The sequence below is a fragment of the Rhincodon typus genome, chromosome 22, assembly GCF_021869965.1.
Source record: "Rhincodon typus isolate 14 chromosome 22, sRhiTyp1.1, whole genome shotgun sequence".
Lineage (NCBI taxonomy): Eukaryota > Metazoa > Chordata > Chondrichthyes > Orectolobiformes > Rhincodontidae > Rhincodon > Rhincodon typus.
The window spans coordinates 23,499,367-23,522,312 of record NC_063353.1 but is presented as its reverse complement, the minus strand read 5'-3'; the positions used below and the strand labels follow the sequence as shown (position 1 = coordinate 23,522,312).

Genomic DNA, 22,946 nt, shown 5'->3' with positions numbered 1-22,946 from the left:
GGACATATGCACATTATAGAAGAAAATGGACTAGTTAGTGACAGGTAGCATGGTTTCGTATACGGGGAAGGGCATGTCTCACCATCCTGATCAAATTTTTTGAAGCGGTGACAAAGATAATTGATGAGGAAGAGCTGTGGATGTAGTTTATATAGACTTTAGTAAGGCATTTGATAAAGTCCCATGTGGCAGATTGGTACAAAAGCTAAAATCACATGGGATTCAGGGTGGGCTGACTAGATGGTCACAAAACTGGCTTGGTCGTGGGTAGTCATGGAAGGGTGTTTTTCAGAATGGAGGCTGGTAACTCATGGTGTTCCACAGGAATCAGTCTTAGGCCCTCTGTTGTTTTAGTATATGTAAATAACCTGGAGGAAAAAGTGGGTGGTCTGATTAGTAAGTTTGCAGATGACATGAAGATTGATGGAGTTGCTGATAGTACCGACGATTGTGAAAGGGTAAAACAAAATATAGATAGATTGGCGACTTGGGCACAGAAATGGCAGATGGAGTTTAATCCAGACAAATGCAAAGTGATGCATTTTGGAGGATCAAATTTAGATGTGAATTATACTGTAAATGGCAGAACCCTTAGGAACAGTAACATACAGATGTATCTGGGCATGCAGGTCCACAGTTTCCTAATAGTGGCAACACAGGTGGCCAAAGTGATTAAGAAGGCATATGGCATGCTTGCCTTCATCAGCCGGAGCATGAAGTGCAAGAGTTGGCAAAACATGTTGCAGCTATATAAAACCCTTGTTAGGCTGCATTTAGAGTATTGTGTGAAGTTTTGGTTGCCACGTTACCAGAAGGATGTGGAAACTTTGGAGACAGTGCAGAGAAGGTTCACCAGGATGTTCCTGGTCTTGAGGGCATTCACTGTGAGGAATTGTTAAATGGACTAGGATTGTTTTCACTAGAAACAGCATAGTGGCTCAGTGGTTAGCACTGCAGCCTCACAGCGCCAGGGACCTGGGTTCGATTCCAGCCTCAGGTGACTGTGTGGAATTTGCACATTCTCCCTGTGTCTGCGTGGTTTTCCTCTGGGTGCTCCAGTTTCTTTCCACAGTCCAAAGATGTGCAGGCTAGGTGGATTTGCCACGCTAAATTGCCCGTAGTGTTCAGGGTTATAGGTGGGTGGGATGCTCCAAGGGTTGGTGTGGACTTATTGGGCCAAAGGGCCTGTTTCCAAATCTTAGGCTGAGAGGAGACCTAATAAAGGTCTACAAAATTATGAGGGGTATAGTCAGAGACTTTTTCCCAGGGTTGAAGTTTTAATTACAAGGGTGACAGGTTAAAGGTGAGAGGGCAAACGTTTAAGAGAGATGTGCGAGAAACGTTTTTCACGCAGAGAGTGGTAGGAGCCTGGAATGCACTGCCAGAGGAGGTGGTGGAAGCAGGCACATTGGCAACATGTGAGAGGCATCTGGATGGTTACATGAACAGGGAGGGAATACAAGGATATGGACCGAATAATGACAGAAAGTTTGTTTTTTTAGTTTTGTTAGTGAAAGATGATCGGCGCAGGCTTGGAAGGTCGAAGGGCCTGTTCCTGTGTGTATTTTCTTTTGTTCTTTGTCTCTCATTTAGTAACTAATAAACTCCCATTTTTGGTAACTCAAGAAACCTTGGTCAGATTGGTTTCTTTACAAACATAAATTTATTTGCGCTGAAAGAAAGGTATTTACAAAAGAAGGGACACTTTTAGAATTGACCTTGTTGCAACCAAATCACTGGGCTGGGGGTGTGGAGTTAATAAGGTGATCCAGTTCATCCTTCCTCACCTGGAAGCTTGACAACTTGAGTATTCTGTCTGGTTGTAGTAAATTGGGGAATTTTACTCAGAGAAAAGTTGTTACGACAGAGAAAGAGTTCCTCACCACCAATACCTTGAACAACGAGTGCCAATCCAAACTGAAACTATACACACAACAGTCCAACAAATATCCACAAATGCCACTTAGTACCAGAGGCTACTGCCAAAAGGGTAACTCCTGCCACTTGTTGTGTCTGTGCCCCCACTCAACCATTCTGCATGGTAACCCTGTAGGATCACAAGGCAAATGCCAGATTCATAATCCTAAGCAACATAGCCAAATGCCTTCTCATTCTTGCCAGGCCTTTCCATTAGAAGCATTTTGCTAAAGCATCTCAGAGACATATAACTCAGATGAGTGATGATTAGTTATTGGTACTGATATCCCATGGCCAAAACAAAAAAAGAAATTTTGTGAAGCTGCAGAAATTGGTCTGTTGGCAAAAGGGTTTTAAGTCTGTCTAAAAATTTAAAGTGTAACCAAGGAAATTATGCTGGAGAAAGTTGACAACAGAAAACAAATTGGTAAAGAGAGGTGCACAATGCACATTTTTCCAGAACCTGCCTGCAGCACCTAAAGGTATGTGATAATCTTTCCAGAAATGACAAGTTAAGATCCCCATTTCATATCTCCCTTCTAGTTCTCAAGGAGACCCTACATCAGTTTCAGTACTAGCGATCCTTCTGTTTGCTGCTAACCATGTCTCTTTGTAAATCAACACAGATAAAATGATCACTTGAATCTCCTATCACCTTCCACTTACAATCTCATAAGCTATGATTTCTTTTGAAATTATTTCTCCATTTGTAACTCTTCATTTACCTCAGCAAATGCTTCAAGCTTCACAATTGCAAACAGTATTCTCAAGAATGCACCTTATTTATCTGTGGCTTCTATATGTCATCCTATGCTTTTTATTGTTCTTCTACATTTTTCTTGACAGGAAGGAGTATCTGCAGAAGAAAGCTTTGAAGGGAACAACCCTCCTGAAGATGCACCATCACATATTCCATCCCTTTCAACCTATGGCACAGATCGCCAAAGGGCAATTTCCAATTGTGAATGAGCAGGATGGAGATGATGACTTCAGAGGCCCAGCCTCTAAGAAGAAATCTGGTGGTCTCACAAATGCAGATATTGGAAAATCAGCCAAGGGGTTCCAGCACTTTAGCTTCCAGTTTGAAGTTATTTTATATGGACTCTGCATTCTGCAGTATACTCCAGATGGTTTTATTATGGGTAAGACACTAAAAATACAATCTCATAAAGAATGTTGGTGCTATTAGCCTTTGTAGCTTTGGAGGATATTCAAACACTGCAATATCGGGGTTCTACTTTTAAAACACCGATGCTAATTTGGAAAGACCAATTAGATAGCAGCTTTGATGGAGCCATTGTTTTCTGCAGACCATTCTCTCATATAAAGTTGACTAGTCACACTTCTTATAAGTAGGTCTATGACTAGCAATGGCTTGAGGTCTTCGAATATCTTTTGCCAGTTAAATGTCACATCCTTCTGAGAATACCAAATGAATATTCAAAACAAGGGAACTCAGCAAATTGGTTTGTTTACAGTGTGCAAGAGAGACGGGAAGAGATAATGACTATGAGAAAGAGGGAAGATATAATGAGTGTAAGAAAGAGGTAGAAAGACTAAAGAAAGCAAAACAACAAAGAAAAACCTACATTTATGTAGTGCTTTCCTGATTTCAGGAATTCTCATCACTTTGCAGTCAATGAAGAATTGTTGAAATTTGGAGACAGTTGTGTGGAAAATAGTAAACCACAGATTGACATAAATCTCATCAATTAGTATAAGTAGGAGCTAAATTAGCAAGAAATCAGCAGGCATTTTAGCTCCATAAATATACAATTAGTCCACAAACAGAATAAATAAACCTTGCCTCCATGTCAATTTGATTAATTTAAATGTAGATCTCCTGCTGCTTTAATACTGGGAATCTGTACAATCGTGTTCTTGGTGGTACAAATTATAAGGTTAAATTCACCATGCCTACCTCCTGCCCACCATGGCCTCCTTCAAAGTGGGTGTGCTATCATTCACCCCAGTTGCTATTTACAATAATCCCTTGCAAATATTACTTAAAATGAAGCAGGAGAATTCAGTCTGTACCTTGGTATACAATTATGTTTATATGTATCCGCCCTCTGGGGCAGAGATGCCAATACAGCTATGAGGATCCATGGTTACATGGTAGGAAGGTGTGGGAGATCATCCCTTCTTAAAATTTTAAGTTGACTTGGTGGTGGCAGGTCTCTTTTTGAACAAATATTCTGGGAAAGAAGGAACTTTCCTTGAAAAAAACTTAATATAGAAATATGTTTCAAAGTTTGCGAATAAAATTTAAATTGCACAGTTTGAGAAATGTTTGATGAAAAGTTTATGGTTCAATCATGCATAAAGAAGCTCATTAGCACAAAAAAACACATACCTTAAATTTCTTGATTATTGACTGTGAACTATTCTTACTAAACTTTCAGTAAAGTGCTCGAATGATGGTTTGGTACATTATTGTACTGCCCACACTGTTACTGAATTCAGCTGACACAAAGATCTTTGGTTCAACCTTTAGTGCTTTGCTAGCTAATCTCAGTGTGACAAACTGCTTTTATATCCAACATTAGATCTACTTTTCTGTTACATATCCCACTGGATCTTAACTCCTATTGACCTGAGGGGGAAGTCATTTTTAATTAATGTTCCATCCCAACTTCAGTTTGTAAGCTAGCAAGAATGGCTTGCAATGTTTTCAATTGATGACCTTGCAACTGTTTAAAATGTTTGACCCGATATGAATGCTGTCAGTCAGCTCTGGGACATGTTTGGTAGAGAATAGCAGCTACCCAGCAGGGCAGAACCAAACCTGCCATTGCCAAGGTAGTCCAGGAAAGCATGTGGTTCGGGGATGAGGGTAGGTTGGTGGTGGCTGTGAAATGAGGATCCTGGGCAGCCAAGACCAACACATTCCTGCTGGGTTTCTGGAGAAGTGCTCCGACTCCTCCACATATCACTAATGCTTTTTCACAGGCTTTCCAAAAACGTCATCTGTCACTGAGAGTGTGTCTGAATTCTACTCAGAAGCTGAGTTCAAATGCTGTCGGAGTCCCATGCAAGTTATGCTTTTTAACAATGAAGCTCCCCATAGATTCCAGCTAGATGCTCACAGTAATCAACTCTCCACAACATCCTCCCACAGCCACTGCTGCACTCTGAGAAAACAGTTGAAAAAAAAAAGTTGGGAACAAAGCATCACTGTTTGAATTGTTTGTGATGGAAGAACATTATTGTTGATACAGTGAATATTACCCCCAGCTCTGAATTGGTAGTTGAACAGTCAATTGCAAGATTCTTTGCTTTGTAAATTTATTAAAACTCTTTCATGGTGTTTTGCTTCGACAATAGCTAGATGGTAACACTCAGATTGAGAGAGTGTTTTATTTCACTTTCCTTACCTGCAGTGTAGGAGTGTTTAATAGCTGTTCTGAAAGTTGTGACCTTCATGGCAGATTCTAAGTGAACACAATAGGATGTCAGACCATTACACATACAGTCCTGGTTGAAGCTTGCTTTTATTCCTGGAAGGGTAAAACACAAACATGTCTGTAGGAGATGTCCTCCTATGGAGAGGGGTTTGGGTAACTAGACACTCATTTGTTGAGTTGGTTGGCTCGCCGAGCTGGTTTGTTGTTTTGCAGATGTTTCGTCACCGTGCTTGGTAACATCCTCAGTGCAGCCTCCGATGAAGCGTCGGTGTGTTTTCCCGCCTGGTTTTTAAACTCTGGGGTCCGTTGAGATGGATTGTCTCACTTCCAGGTTTCCTTCGTAGTGGAATGTATATGGGGTCGAGTTCAATGTGCTTATTAATAGCCTGCTTCGTGGAGTGCCATTCTTTCAGGAATTCTCGTGCTTGTCTCTGCCTAGCCTGTCCCAGGATCTTGGTGTTGTCCCAGTCAAAGTCGTGGTTCTCCTTGTCCATGTGGATTGAGATGAGCGAGTATTGGTCGTGTCTTTTTGTAGCCAGTTGGTGTTCATGTACTCTTGTTGTTAGTTTCCTTCCTGTTTGTCCGATGTAGTGTTTCTCGCAGTCTCTGCAGGGGATCTTGTAGATGACATTGGTCCTGTCCATGGCGGGGAGTGGGTCTTTAGTTCGGGTGAGCACTTGTCATAGGGTTGAAGTGGGCTTGTGTGCCACTCTAATGCCCAGCGGTCATAGGAGTCTTGTGGTGAGTTCCGACATGTTTCCAATGTAGGGTAGTGTGATGAGTGTGTAGAATCTTTCTGATGCTCTTCGTGTAGGCATCTTCTGACCCAGTTCTTTGGATATCCATTATCCTTGAACACATGGAAGAGGTATTCTTCCTCTTGGCATAGTTCTGTGTTGCTGCAGTGCGTTGTTACCCTTTTAAATAGTGCTCACACGCAGCTTCGTTTGTGTGTGCTGGGATGGTTACTGTTGAAGTTCAGTACCTGGTCCGTGTGTGTGGCTTTTCGGTGTACTTTCGTTTGCAGTTCCCCATTTGTCTTGTGCTCTACCATGACGTCCAGGAATGGGAGCTGTTTGTTCTTCTCCTCCTCTCTGGTGAATCTTATTCCAGTGAGAGTGTTGTTTATAAGTTAGTGTGTCTCTTCTAATTTGGTCCGTTTAATGATGACAAAGGTGTCGTCTACGTAGCGTATCCATAGTTTAGGTTGGATTTGCGGAAGGGCAGTCCTTTCCAGTCTTTGCATCAATGCTTCTGCTATGAGTCCGGAGATAGGTGATCCCATGGGTGTCCCATTGATTTGCTCGTATGTTTGGCCGTTGAAGGTGAAGTGGGTGGTCAGGCATAGGTCCAATATTTTGAGCATGTTGTCCTTGGAGATGGTTTTACTGGGGTCGTGTTCTTGTTGAAGTAGTGTTGTCATTGTTTCCCTTGCTAGTGAGGCAATCCATCTCAATGGACCCCAGAGTTTAAAAACCAGGTCGAAACCATACCGACGCTTCATTGGAGGCTGCACTGAAGATGTTACTAAGCATGGTAACGAAATGTCTGCAAAACAACAAACCAGCTCGGCGAGCCAACCAACCTCAACACCCACAACCTGAGTTACAGATCTACTCCAAAACCTTATAGACACTCATTATCTGTTCTTTTTCTGTCTTTCCATTTGAAGATTTTCTGAACCTGTACAGGTGTGACATTCAAGAATTTCTCTCCAGAAAGTCATCTTCAGGTTATATCTCCTTCTTTAAAAAGAAATTATGTTATAATTAAAAGTTCATTAAAATCTGTAGTCATGATATTAAAAAGTATGTGGCATGATGAATTGAATAACTTTCTTCCATGCTGAATGGTATTCTGATTCCATGACATTTACAAAATAATTTCAACAGTAAGAAAACACATTAAACAAAGTGAGTCACTCAAACCAATATTAACAGGATAGCTGCCTAAAAGCAGAAATTGTCCCCGTGAATTTCCAAGGTTCCTGCCCTCTTCAATTTTATTGGAAATCTAATATGTAGAAGGCAAAAGAAATGTCTTTTCCAGTGGATAACTGTGAAATACATTATCCTCACACCACGATACAATGGCTTTAAGAGGTGCATTTTGTCCTCTTTTTACGAAGAAAGGTTGAGACAGAGGCGACACGCAGTCTGGTCAATGCCAATATAGTAAATAGCTTGTGAAGCCTTGGCTTTTTTTAAGTTGAAACAATAGTAGTAGCCTGACTGGGTGGGGTCAAGCTCTCACAAAACCAGGATTTTTAGTTTTAGCTTTCAGCAGTTGCTGGGGTCTTGAATCTTGATGTGGAAACTCTTCTTCCTCTCTCTGTTACAGATAGTTGCTGGGTTCTCTTCCTGCTGCTAGAATTACATGTGAGACAATCTGTTTTACTGAATTTCCTTTGCCAATGCTGTGCTTATGGGATGTTACTATATTAGATCAGTTAATTATGAGTAGTTACTACATCTATTATTTTGGTAAACATTTCAATAGAGATACAGTTAAGCCAACTCTTTTCTTCTTTTATTATTTTGTCTGTATTTTATCTGTAGCATAAAAATAAAGTATGTTTTGCTTAAAGTTGATAGTTTGACCAATTGAATTGCATCTGGAACACAGTGCCTTACACTTACCTTGAAGATAAGAAAAAGTTAGAGTCTAGACTATCTCCTTAATATATTTTGAGGGGTCTAGTCGATAACACTTAATATAGCAACCATGGTCACTTTGCAATGTATACTAATACAAAATTATACAAAAATCAATCATCCTTCCTCGAAAGTTATAATTAAATAACTGTGTGGGGTAAATTAATCAAACCCGTTCTTTGAAAGAGCTGGAAAGGTTTGAACTACACAGTACTTTTCTGTAATAGGAATCTAATCTACATTATAACAAGCCTAACTAAAAATGGTAACATATAATTACATTACCCAATATGTTCTGAGGAATGAGTGGTTTCCTTTGATCAGTAAAGGATTTGACACAGTATAAGGACCAAGCTGTTAGCTCTGCACTATGAAAACATCTTTATGTCTGTTTATTATCTTCAGTCATTCATATAATGATAAATACCAGGATTTCGTGAGTGGAGACTTCAATCTGGAGAAAAGTTTTGCTCATATATACATATCTTCCATCTTTAGTAACTAACTTGTTGCTGTTGCTCAGCACATCCACCTTTAGCTGAGAATGAGCATAGAGGAGTAGGCCATTCAACCCCTCAGATTGTATCCAATATTATTTTAGATCATTGCTGCAGTCGTGAGTAATCTACCATTCTTAACTTCTGAAATTTTCCATTGAAGTTTTCAGGTAAAGAGTTTCAGTTTTCCATTATGTTTTATGTAAAGATCAACTCTGAATGGCTTAGATCTAAAGTTAAGATTATCTCCCCCTGCCCGAACTTCTCCTTTCCCCCCTCTGCTCTATCAAAACCTTAAATCATCTCATTAAGAATACCCATTGTTCTTCAATATTCATATGGCATGCATGTTTATTTCATGTAACCTGTCCTCATAATTCAACACTTTCAGCCTGGTATCATTCTCCTGAATCTGTTTCATATTTCCCCGAAGGCCAATATATCCTTCACGAGTTGCAGTGTCTGAAACTGATCTCAGTACTCCAGATGGGATCTAATCAAATCTTTGTACAGCTTTAACATAACAACGACGCCTTTTGTGTTCTTAGCATCTTGAAATAATAGCCTGAATGCCAATCACCTTTAAAATCCATTTTGTACGTGCACCACTAACTTCAGTGTTATTTTTGTATTTAGATAGCTAATTCTCTCTGCTTCTCCATAGTTTATAGTTTCTCATCATTTATATCATCATCTGCCTTGCTTAGGCCCAAAATACATGACCTCACACTTTTCCACATCAAATTCCATTGTCTACAGTTTTGCCCACTCACTTAAAATATTATGTCATTGCCACTTTGTTGCTTTCTGCTTCCATCTGCACTATTTACCATGCCACCATAGCAGCATCAGATGCTCAGGCCTTGATAGCGGTCATTGGAAGAGGATAGCGATGGCCAGTCTCCTCTATTTTCAATGAGAGTTGTTCTGGTTGACAGGAGATTGAAAGACTGCATTCTTCCAAATAGGGTTGTTTTGAACATGTTAATCTGGAGGTTGCAGTGAAGGGATCCTGGGTCATTTTTTGGAAAAGAGCCTAAAGCACCAAAGTTCATTTTTATAATTGCTTCATTACAATGGCAACACACACGATGATATATTTACATGATTGTTGTCTAACTAAAGGAAAACCACTTACAACAAAACTTCTATTTTCATGTACTACATTACTTACATTCATTTCTGTTATCCAAGTCATTAATATATTTGGAAATAATGGTGGTCCCAACAGTGTTCTCTGTGGCACTCTACCAGTTGTAGGTTGCCATCCTAAAAATGTCAACTTATCCTAACTCTCTGTCCTTTATTAGTTATTCAATAGTCTATCAACTCTAAAATACTACCCCCTACACCATGAGTTCATATCTTATTAAGCATCCTTATGTGTGGTTTCTTATTCACTCCCTTTTAGGAAATCCAAATAAATTACATCCACTGGTTCCCTTTTATCTATCCTGCTTCTTACTGCTTCAAAGAATTCTTATAAATTTGTCAGGCATGACTTCCTCTTCATAAAGACACATTGACAATGTTTTATTATATTATAAGCCCATAACACATAAGAGCAGAAGTAGGCTATTTGGTCAATTGAGTTGACTCTGCCATTCAATGATGTACATGGCTGATCTAATAATCCTCATAACCACATTCCTAACTTTTCCTCAAAATGCTTGATTTACTCAGTAATTGGAAATCTGTACATCTTGGGTTTGAATACACTTAATGGCCCAACCTCAGTATCCTCAGTAAAGAATTCCACAGACAAACCAACCGCTGAAAGAAAAGATCCCATCTCATTTCTGTTTAAAATGGGTGAATCCTTACTCTGAAATTACAGCCTCTCCTCCTAGACTCTCCAACAAGAGGAAACAACATCTCTGCATCAATCCTGTCCAGCCCTTAGGAACCTTTTATATTTCATTAAGGCCAACTCTCATTCTTCCAAGCTCCAATGAATACAACACAAATCGACTCAACCATTCCTCATAAAAGAATCATTCCATACACAGGATCAAACTCATGAACCTTCTCTGTGCTGTCTCCAATGCCAGTATATCTTTCCTTAAACAATGCCATTATATCCTTTACAATACATTCTAACATTTTCCAATGACAAATGTTAAGTTAACTGGCCTGTAGCTACATACATTTTTGGCTCCTTTTCTTTTTGAATAAAGTTTTTACATTGAAAGTTTTCTAATCATCTTAGATTTTCCACAATCTGAGGTTTCTTAGAAGATTGCTGTCAGGGCGGCATATATTATCTTTGTAGCAACGTCCTATAATATCCTAGGATGCAACCCATCAGGTCCAGGAGACTTATCAACCATTAACCCCTTAGTTCCTCTAAATATTTTCACTAATAATTGTTACTGTATTTATTTCCTCACTGTATTTTTGTCCTTTGAACATTTAGTATTTTTGGTATACTATTGGTGTCTTCTACTGAAGACTGAAGCAAAATATTTATTCAGTTCCTCTGCCATTTCCTAATTCCCCATTGTTATTCCCCTAGTTTTATTCTCTAAAGGACCTATGTTCACTTTGGCCTCTCTCTTCTTTCTCTATATATTTAAAGAAGCTCTTCCTGTCCACTTTGATATTACTTGCTAATTGCCCTCAAAGTTCAATTTGATGCTGTCCTTTACTTTCCTGTTTAAGCTTGATTGGTTTATCCTTTACCTAGAATTCGACTTACTCACTTGAATTTCCTTTATACTGTGAGTCATGAACAATTTTCTGAAACATTTGCCATTGTTTCCCAACCATCTTTTTTGCCAAATTCCTTTCCTAGTCCAGTCCAGCTAACTCTGCCCACATTCGTTTTTAATTATCCTTATTTTAGTTTCACACAGTTGTATCTGACTAAGTTTCTTGATCTCAAGCTGAATGCAAAATTCTGCTGGTCACAGATTTTCTTCCTTAAAAGACATTAGTGAACCAGGTGGGTTTTTACAGCAATTAACACTAGTTCTAGTAACATTATCATTACACCTTCATCTCTAGTAATGCCATGATTCCTGAGCCTCTTACACCACGTGGGAGTCTATCCATGGATATTTGTAGTGTTGTCCATTCCTGTCTTAAGCCAAAGGATGCTATGAGGTCATCTCCTCCAGGCAGTTTATTATTGTCTATAAATATAACTATCAAGGTTTGGAAAAGGTATTTTTTGCAGAAGCTGGCTGTGGTGTCTAGTTGATAATGGGAGAAATCAGCATACTGACAGCATACAATTGGATGAAACATTATCAGGAATGAGAAATGAACAGAATGAACATCTTCTCCGTACATAAAGTACAAACAGATATTACAGACTTACAGTTCTCAAGAACTTTACATGCACTTGAAACAGGCATAGTATTAATCAACATCAAAGTAATGTAAATTTTTAGTCTGTCATTATCCTTTTTACAGTTAATCGACTAGGTCATCAGTTCTGGTAGTAAAATACCACTGGAATAATTCCTGGTACATTAGCAAAGAAGCTTGCAGTGGCCATAATGATCCAACTAGAAAATACATTATTACTACAAATAAATGCAATTAATAAAATATGAGCCATATGATAGCAAAATTGAAATCAGATATGCACCAGGAAGCTGTAGAATCTGGCTTTTAAATGGTTGATTCAAACAATAATTTGCTCTTCAATTACCAAACAAAATGTATATTTATTGTCATTTGTCTATCTACTTATCTATACATTTACTAAACTATAATGACAGTTAACTAGCTTGCTACAATCCCACTTCAAGGTCTTTGTTCCTAAAAACTTAGCCATGTAATTTATTCCCATGAATTATCTGTCTTGCTAAAGCTTCTGTGATAAATTGTTGCGCTTTATGAGCCATCAAATGATGTATACAAGCAAACAGAAAGGTGTGAGTAGTCAACAGACAAAGTCACAAATACAGCATTGTATAACTGTAGAGACAACCTGTAATAGAAGCATGAGAAGTGGGAGTAGAGCTAAAAGTAAAAGAATGTTAGAGATATCAAATTGAAGCAATTATTGACACAAGACACAGATAATAGGCATCTGAACCCTTATAGAATGAAACTTAAGGGCAATTAAACATAACCATCTCATTGGGAAACTGGGGAGATCTCTTCTAAATGCCCCCTCTGATGTCACTTGTTGTTGAAATTAGTGGAGATTAGTATTAGTTTGGAGTGTAAAATCAGAATTCCACTGATTAGTTTCTGGTTGGGAAAGATTAAATTTGTCCCTGATTAATTGTCTTACATATTAAAATCTACAATCTATGCTCTAGTAGGTGTTTTCATTCCAAGGGAAGGAGTTGCCTCTGCAGAAAATGTCTAGACTCAATAAGAAAAATAAAGCACAAAACTCTATTTGGTTACATCATTGATATCTCTAAAAAGGTCTGGATGCTTAATGTTGACCTTACACTGTTCATGCTGTAATGTGGCATGTAGAATATGAAGCTAGGTTTACTACTATTCAGGATTTACAAAAAATTCTTTAAAAGTAATGGGGTATACGTAACTTCTGTCATGTGGAACAATGAATTTCTGAGTTTGCCATTAAGATTGGGGACTTTCCCAAAGATAGGGAAATGTCCATATGGCACAAGTCGAGCAACATCACTTTGCTGAACTTTCCAATTGGGCAGACATTACGGTTTGCCAATGGCCAAGTAGGCAGACCCAACAAAATAATACCAATTTACACGCTGATGGTAATTTCCTGCATATAGCGCTCAGGTGCACTCTAATCCCAGGACATGTTTTGTTACTTCTTACAGCACTTGTACAGGGCTGCTTGTATTTCAGAATTACTTCTGGTACTTCTGTTGTCAGAAATGACCCCTAAGTAACTGAAGTATGATACTATTGTTACACTCAGTGTATGATGGAGTTAATGGCACCATTAACTAAAGCAATGTGGAGAAATGATTCTCCTGGAAAAGAAAAGTATTTTGCTGTGCGCAGTATAAATAATCAAGGTCAGTACTTTCAGAAAGCATAATGATTGCTTTTATGGATGAATATATAGTTAATGAATCTTGCCCAATTCCTTTGAGATCTAATGATTAAACTGTTTTAAAACTAGGTAGAAATTGGGGATTTGAGATTAACGATCATATTGTGATCAGAACATGATGTAATTTTTCAAATAAAACCATGACTTTTCTTGAATATAATTATTCTTTTTGGTGCAACTTTAAGAATGTGCTGTCTTATTATCAATCTTCTAGAACTGCTAACAATTTCAGCTCTTTCATTTCTTCAATGAAATTCATAAGAATAATTTGAATTCAGTTTGTTACCCTCAGCCTCATTGTTGTCTATAAAACCAATTTTTAAAAATCTTGCCCTCTGTGATTTTCTAATCAACATTTGTTAATTTGCATGTTTAAGGACAATAACAGTCACATTCATGGAGTGTGAAAAATGAACACATTAAATTAAAACATTTTCTTTTTCTTTAAAACTGTCACTTAACTTAAGGACCTTTACTTGGGAAATGTGAATAATATTTAACAATTAAGCAGAAAAGGCCGTGACAATGCCAAATAATAATGAGAAAAGAAATTTAATGAAAAAAATAATTATATGAAAAAACATGGAAATTTCCAGTCTTTGAAATATTGGAAACATGGTCAAAGTTCTAGTAGGCTTTAGTAAAAAGCCTCATCAGTAATAGTGACTGGTGTCCAATTGATTCCATGAGTCAGAAACGATTGATAACTCATTAGTGGTCATGTGGGCAATCATTTATTTTGTAAACTGGCCCATTCCATAAAATAAAGCAGCAACAAACTTTCTTCTACAAATAGCTGAAAGTTCATTGTAAATATTTTTTCCCTTTTGTAGTTAAGTGCAATGAAATGTAAATATTTTTGTCTATATTTAATTGTGGTATTAATTTCTACCCCCCCACCCCGCCAGTAAGTAGAGTTCAACACATTTTTTGCGTGTATTTTAATTACACAGTAAGTTCGGAACAATCCTTGGGTAGAATTGTTTGGAAAATCCTTCAAGGCCACTCTGGCAGTTTATCCCAACAGCTTTGGCAATTTTTTTCACTGGAATTGACATATGACAAAATATGGGAAGGTATATTCTAATTGGACTCAAATGATAAATGTACAGCATATTGCATATTTCCATAAATTTAAACTTCACGATAATGGGTGCAAAGAACAGTAGTATGTTCCTGGATTGCTTGAGATTTGAATCAACTTGGGGTTCATCATACAATGGCATTGCCCATAAAGTACTCCCTTTATTGTTGCCACTCTTATTAAAAATAATCCGACAGCATGAGGGACTCATGTTTCATTGATTTTGCAGATAAACTCAAAATCATTAAATCAATTTGCTTTCTGATTAGTTATGAACTCTGGGTCCATAATATTGACTTCGAGTGGTAACAAGATTTTAAACAAAGGAAGGCAGTGTCATCTTGTTTCTGTGTCAGTACTGTACTCTTTGAGATTACTTTTATAACAGCATCAGACTTTGAACTAAAACAGAAAAAGCTCAGCAGATCTGGCAGCACCTGTGAAGAAAAAATCAGCGTTAATGTTTCGGGTCCGGTGACCCTTCCTTGGAATAGATGACCCTTTAGGAAGGGTCACCAGACCGGAAAAGTTAACGCTGATTTTTTCTTCACAGATGCTGCCAGACCTGCTGAGCTTTTCCAGCAACTTCTGTTTTTGTTCCTGATTTACAGCATCCGCAGTTCTTTTGGTTTTTATTCAGACTTTGAACGAGTGAGATAAAACCTCAGGCATTTAAAAAATAGTTCTTGGAGTTCTCTTCTAAGGATTAGACTAAAATGGAGCAATCTGACAGCAATAATCAAGAGGGCTTTGGCTTTAGACCTATCAGGTGTCTATATCATACCAATCCCGAATACTGAACTGTACATTTGTCGTCATATTTTACTATTCTAAGTTATTGAACTAATGGTCTGGAGTGTGAGATCAAAACCAACCACAGAAGCTGAGTAAGTTACATTCAATGATTTAAACAAAATCAGGAATAAACACCAGTAATAATAATGGTGACCATGAAACTATAATTCACTAATGTTCTTTAGGGAAGAAAAGCTGCCAACCTTAACCAATCTGGTCTACACACAACTCCAGATCTACAACAATGTGGTTGACACTTAACTGCTCTCATAAATTGCTGAGCAAGCTATTACCTTGTATTCATGAAGGTGGTTCACTGTCCTTTCTCAAGGGTAATTAGGTATGGGCAATATATATGCCAACATAAAATATTAATGTGGGAAATATCGTCAACAAGTTACAATAATGATTAAGGTAAGTTGCCAGCAACATAGTATAAATTTAGGTGTAATATGTATTGATTTGCTGTATTGTCCTTTCCCCGTTGTAACAACAGCAGAGAGAACAGTGTGCCACTATTTTTTCAAATTGCTAATTTATAGATTTTTATTATCCCATTGTGAAAAAAATGAGGAAATGTCCAAAACCAGTTATAACAGCTGGCATCAGTTTTGTTGATCTTTAATTGCAGCCTTCCTTGCTTCATGCTCAGATTCCGAAAGTATGAGTATATCTCCCTCACGGACTGGCCACTTCACATTTCAAATGGTGGAACACTTGCTGTCATCCATAAATTCCACACAGACCTGAGTACATTGTTCCTGTGAGCCAGCCCTTCCAAGGACTTTGTAACTCTGGCTAGTTTGACAGTCTGTGTCTGCAACCCCTCCATAATGGCAGTGATCACTGTTATTAGTTGTCCCTCAATTCAAGGATGACATCTACTTGGGGGTCACAAATGTGAGCTTCTGTCATGGGTTTTCATGTGACTAAACAGACCAATTTTCAAACCATAGATCTTTGGGCATATGAGGCAGGGTGTCCCATGTGATAGTGGGATTCAGTGTGCAAAAACTGCAGCCTTTTCATTCATTCAGTGCTGCAGCTCTGTCTTGTTATAAGGGATTTTGAACTGTAAGCATGATGTATCTTGATGATCAAGTTGGTGTCATTTTGATTGATTAGTAGCAAGTCCTTAATGTTAATGTTAATACCACTGTGCTTCAAGTAAAGTCTTTGTGGTCTATGATAACTTCTTCATTCTGGTCCCCTGGAACATTGGTCATTTGAGAGTTCTGAAAATAGGACCTGGCAGAAGAAATGTGATACAGCCATTCAGGGACAGAGTCCAGTCCATTCTATTTGGTATTACGGGCAGTATGCAAGAATGTTTGTGGAGCTGATTTCAAGAAGGACACCAGTGTTTTTTGATACTTCTCCTATTGAATCCAGAGATTCACAGCAGAGGCATTGCCAGTGGAATTTCTACAGTGTTCTTATGCATTGCTGATATGCAGTCCAGGCCTCAAAGCAGCATAGCAGCGTGCTGATGAAACTTTCTCTGGACTTAAGGGCTTTTGTTGTCAAACACACACTGCTGTACTTTGGAGAAGGCTGATCTGGTGAAGCTGTTCCAGTGTTGCCTGTTGGTGTAGATAGGAGTCTTTTGAGAGAGGAATGTGTGTGTATATTAAATCTACTCAATGCATAAGTTATGATGATGGACTGAAAATATTCTTATGTGATTGCTCATTGGGATTACTACAGTTTGATACATTGGGTATCATCCCTTATTGCTGAGCTTTCCAATGCATAATTTTAAAATGAATGGGCAGAAAATTGTAGGGAGGAAGGATCGAAGTAAAAACTGCTGACCGAAGTTTATAGTATTTTTGGGATGTTTGTCTTTGTGAATATATGTTTGTGTTTCCAAAAAGTATGTAGTTATGTGCCTGTTAGAATCCTGTCCTTACCTACATCCACCCCCACATTCCCCAGCGGTCATCCTTGAACGTCAGTAATGGGAACTCTACCAATTTCTACCTCAGCAATACTGAGGCCAATTATGTTGAGAGAGGATCAAATCTGGGACCTGACTATCCACTATCTTTAACTCAACAAAGAGAATGATTTTTATTGCTAAGATAGTGGAGAATTAATGTACAAAGATAAACACCAAAACCTCAAAGAAATTTGTGAAAAACATGCTTAGAAAATTGAAATAGCCAATATTGCACACTTAAAAGAACAACATAAAAGAATCGAAAGTCAAGCTATGCATTATAGGATCATTTCGGGTAAGTATGGTAACCCCACAAAGTACAGCATTTGCAAATGCAAATGTGTTAGCCATCATTTCTTTGAAACAGAGCCACAGCTTTGAATCAAAGTGCAGGGTTTTTCTTTATATTATTACCAACATCAATTTTGCCTCGGAGTGGGCAACCACTCTCACAGCTGTCTTTAAATCAAGTGGATACTGCTGATATTGCACAGCCTGCCATGCAGCTATTGCAGACATACAGTCAGCATAAAGTGTAACAGGATAAGCAGTCTACGAATCTCTAGGCTGTTGAGGGCAGAGCCAAAACTGCATTTCAGTTTATTAGCATAATTGGGCTGCAATAAATAGATTTGTTCTTTGTTCCTTCAAATATGGCCACAATTTAATGAAGGCTACTGTGGGTTACTTTGGCTTGATGGTGCAGATTAATTAAAGTCCTTTCTTGTTACTGCAAATGAATAATGAAACTAATGTTAATAAGGCAGGTGCCTGGAACTATCACCTTTGTGGAGTGCATACAATGGGAATCCAAAGTTTTTATACATTATTAGAAATGTTTTTCTAATATGCATTTTGCAATAATAAACTACATTTCTACCTGGCAAAATAATAATAATTTTTTCATTATAATCACTTAAATGTCAAATTAATTGTCTGCTGTGGAAGATGGAAACAATTCTACCATAAATACAGGTTCTGAAGTGAATATTTGCTTCCACTTTTCAATGGGAATGTTAAATTTTTACTGTAACCCTTTGGGATTGGGTTGCCTAAGTATACAGAATAATCATGAGAGAACTTTCATTTATCAGGTGTACTAATTAGATTTTAAGCTTTTTGTAATAATTAGATTCTAAGAATGAGTGATTAACTGAAGTCCAACAACAGAATTTTTAATGTCTCGATATTTATTTAAAAATTTAAAAAGTCAATTGGTAGTTTGGAACCTGAGTATTGCTGAAAAAGATACAATTTAGTTAAAATTCTTCATCTTGCATTCATCAGGACAATTTGCAAGAAATACAAATGCAAAGGGAAAGCAACATTTTACACTGGAAGAGAGTTCTAATTGATTGACAAGTAGATTCTGATTGGTAGACTGCTAACCTCTGATTGATAGAGAATAAACCAATTGGGTGATGACTGACAGTTAATTGCCAAGCTTTGTCGAAATTTAAACAAGGCAGGTTGACACTGAATTGTCAAGGCATCGCACTGGGAACTGAACAAGAGAATGGTTGTCATCTGAGATAACAAGGTGTAGAGCTGGATGAACACAGCAGGCCAAGCAGCATCAGAGGAGCAGGAAAGCTGACGTTTCGGGCCTAGACCCTTCATCTGTTTTGTTGAGTAGAAACAGGTGCAATGTATGTACATGCATGGCCTGCAAAGAACAGGAGTCCTGTTTATTAATATATATGACTTCCGCTACATGCAAGTGACATTAAAATGTCTTCTGATCAATTAAATATGGGTTTATGTATAGGCTGCCCTAAAGTGGCAGGGATTAGATAATTCTCTTTCTGGAAAGCAAAGACACAACTAGAATAAGGCAATATTAAGGGAGTCAAGGCAAATATTTATAGAAAAGATGCAAAAGTCAAAGAGATCATACATCATAGGCTAACGAGGATGATAACAATGATGTTCACTCAAAGTTTGAGGAATGATAGGAGTTGCTGGGACTATGGAATGTTTAGAGTTGAGTCTTCAAATGCCACCCTGGAGACCTGACCATTAAAATCTCCAGTGCAGTACTGAGGGAGTACAGCTCTGTCAGGCATGATGCCTTTGGATGAGATGCTAAAATGAGACACTCTCTATTTTCTGAGTTGATATAAAAGATCAATGGTATTATTTTGTTGAAAAGCTGGTAGGTTCTCCCTGCTGTCCTCGTTAATAACTATCATCAAGTCACATCACAAAAACAGATTATCACATTGCTGTTTGTGGCTGTTTTCAATACATGAATAACTGCTTCCTTTCCTGCATTACAGGGATTACACTGCAAAAATGAAGGTGAACAGGGAAAGATTAAATCTTCTTGTTGCATCAGTGGTGGGCAAAGTATCAATTTCAAATTGTTACAGAAAATTATTTTTCAGTGTGAGAATAGGACAAAGTATAGTGCACTCACGAGTCACTGGCAATGCTGGTTATCTCCTCCCAGAGACTATCTTTTAGATCCTAACAGACCTATTTCATGATGCCAGTCAACATTAACTACGTTGTAGAACATCTCTCCACAAGCTTTTCCATGTTATTAAAATCTTCAGACATTTGTTCCAATTAAGTAAAGAAGGTTTATCCCTAACATATTTCACCCTAGTCTCTGACCAAGAAAGAACTGATGATTTGGTTACATTAAAAGTCTGCCGCTTGAGGCCAACATATTTGGGTACTTTTCATTGCCATGCTGGAATATTTGCGGTTCTTTGATTTGCCAGTTGCCTTTTTTTTGTTTGCTTTCAGATTTTTGGGGGTGAATTGACTTGTGCTAATATCACAAAATAAACTTGAAGTGAATTGGACACTGATTTTTCACCACATTATTCTCATTTTCCATAGATCTGGAAAATATTGCCAAGAATTTTTTAAACCAAGTAAAAGCAAGATTGAGGCAAAGAAATGAGTCTTTAAAAAGAATTTGAACTATAATTTGGTCAACTTCTGTGGAAAGAAGATCATATACAATGACAAAGTAACATGTGATTGGTCATGGACTGAGTTCTTGTGCTGACCAGTTTCACTCCTTTAGTTTCCTCTTGTGTTTAGATAACTGACTTCTTTTCATCATGCAGTAGAAAATCAATGTTTGCTCTGGAAACATAATTTTCTTTAAAAATGCATTTTCTTGTGTCCTGACATTCATTGTATCAAATGCATAATTTAAGCTATTCATGAGATATCCTGCTGACAGTTTGTACTAACCTCCCAGATGCTCACTTTGGCTTCATTGGCCAGAGTCTTGAAAGAGCATGGATATGGCTTGCTAGTATCAGTAAGTGGTTCATCTGAATTTATGGTGATCATTGTTGTAGACACATTATTTGCTGATTCCCAGAATCTATTTGTATGCATTTTTTATGTTTTACAAATATTTGTTAATTTAACACGCATTGTAGCACCATATATCTTCAAATAGTAGTATATGGAATTGTTGTGAACAGCCCCCAGAACAAAGTTTTCCAATTTGTATGGTTTCAGATGGGACACCCCAAATTTTTAAGCTCCTGGATGAGAAAGGATGAATTGCTTTGTCTTCTTTATTCACCCATTCCCTCAGTTGTCACATGATCCCTTCCCTGTGGATACTTCACCTCCCAAACCCAACTAACTTAAGTTTGAAAAGGAGCCAATTTGAGCAAGCTCTCTTGAAATAACAAAAGGGTGAGTTTATTAATTACTAAACGTGAGAAGAATTAATAACACAACAATATTTGTTGTGAATAGAAATTAGAGAGTCCAATAGCATAAAATTGACAAGAAGCCGATATATCCACAGTCTCTGAATTGACCATGAAGAACAGATAAGATGTTGTTGCAGTCATCATTGAGTTGCAGAGGTAGCATTGACATTGGCAGTTGAACAGATGCTTTTTGAATTTTTAGGTTTTGATGGAAGCTCCTATGATCTGATCCTCTTCTAATTGGTTTTAAGCACTCAAAGTAAGTGTGGGTTTTCATTTACCTGCAAAAAGGGGAAACTAGAGGATAATTCTTTGACTGTGATCTTTACATCGTGCTAATTCTTGAACTCAGAATGACATGCATGAGAGCATTCATACCCAGTGCAGTCCGGTTGAAACTGGCTTTTCAAAAACCTTTTTTTATATTTTGGATATGTCTTCAAGAGGTGACTATTCAGTGAGAGTGCAGAAATGGCCAGCCCTTCCATCGTGATTCATCTTGTTAAGTCTTTCCATGTTTGACGTTTTTCTGATGATTTATTTGTGTGGCATTCTATGTACTCCAGAGCATTCTGTCAGTCAATCACTGAATTTAACTCCATAGTTTCCGTCCTATAACAGTCTCCTTTTGAAAACAATCCACTATGGAATTAAAAATAAAAACAAAAGTTTACAAATACTTTGAATTTCTAATCCTTGGTCATAACAGGGGCTGAAGATTCAAAATCTATATCATACTTAGAACTATAGCTGCTTAATTTCCAAAGTACACAGTGGGGAGAATTATAGGTAAAAATATTTTTTTAAAAAAATCATATTTAATGACATTCCAACATACACTTACTGTAAGTTGTCAGTGAAGAGATATTTTGGTCTTTCCTTCCAAATAAACATTGAACAAAGGTTCTGAATTATGGAAAACAGAAACGAAATTGGTTGTTTTATGAAAGAATAGCATTGGTTCATTTTAAACAGGCATGCAGAGAATCACAAATCCAATTCAGTCAGTGGAGGAATCCAGACACCTTATAAATGATGGTCAATGTGTTTTTATTGAACAAATATAGCAAAAGATAGACAGGTAAAATGCATAACAGTGGAATATCTTTATTTATCCCAGGAATTCTGAAAGCAATACCTCAAAGTAGGATTTATTGTTTGTATGAGGGGTATATTCTTATTGTGGTGTAAAGAAGTAATACGTTCATAATGACATTTTGGAAATATTTTTCATCAATTTGAAGTCAGACAAGATATCCCGATCAGGAACCCATATTTTAATGGTAGAATGCCCAGGTCAGGAAATCTGCTAGAATTCTGTTCTGACAGATTTCCACCCACTACAACACTCATCACACTTCATGACCGTCAAACACGAAGCAGTAACAATGTGGTAAAATTATGGGGTAAAATTTTCTGAACATCTACAGCAGTTCGAAAACTACGACTTGTAGCTATGGGGTGAACAAAATTCTAATGGCTTACGTGAACAACAGCTTAAAGACAACATTACATTTCTCTTTTAACATTTCAAAAGACAGTAGAGAAGTTATCCCTGTAGATTGGCAAATATTTATTCCTGAATCAACCTTATGTAAGCAAATTATTTCTATTATCATATTTCTGTTTGAAAATTGCTACATGCATTTCCTACATTACAACAGTAACTACACTTCAGAAAATAATTAATTAGCTCTAAATTGCTTTGGAACATCCAGATGTCATGAAAGGTGCCACACAATTATAAACCTTTCATTTATGTTCAAAGCATGCTGGTCTTGCTTGCTTTCTGTCATATTTACAGGTGCCAAAGAAGGAAGACAAGAAATTGTTTCAAGCTGCCAGGCAACCAAGCGTGTCCAATATGTGGTCAGTGAATTGTAGATTAATATAGCTGATATAGCTCCCTTTTAAATCATTATGATTCAAGTTAAAGCAGTTCAGCTT

At 37.6% G+C, this 22,946-nt stretch overlaps 1 pseudogene; it reads right to left on the bottom strand.

Annotated features, from left to right (window-relative positions):
* Positions 1 to 15,970: 15,970 nt before the first annotated feature.
* LOC109936679 lies at positions 15,971 to 16,197 on the bottom strand (annotated as a pseudogene).
* Between the last annotated feature and the right edge of the window lie 6,749 nt (positions 16,198 to 22,946).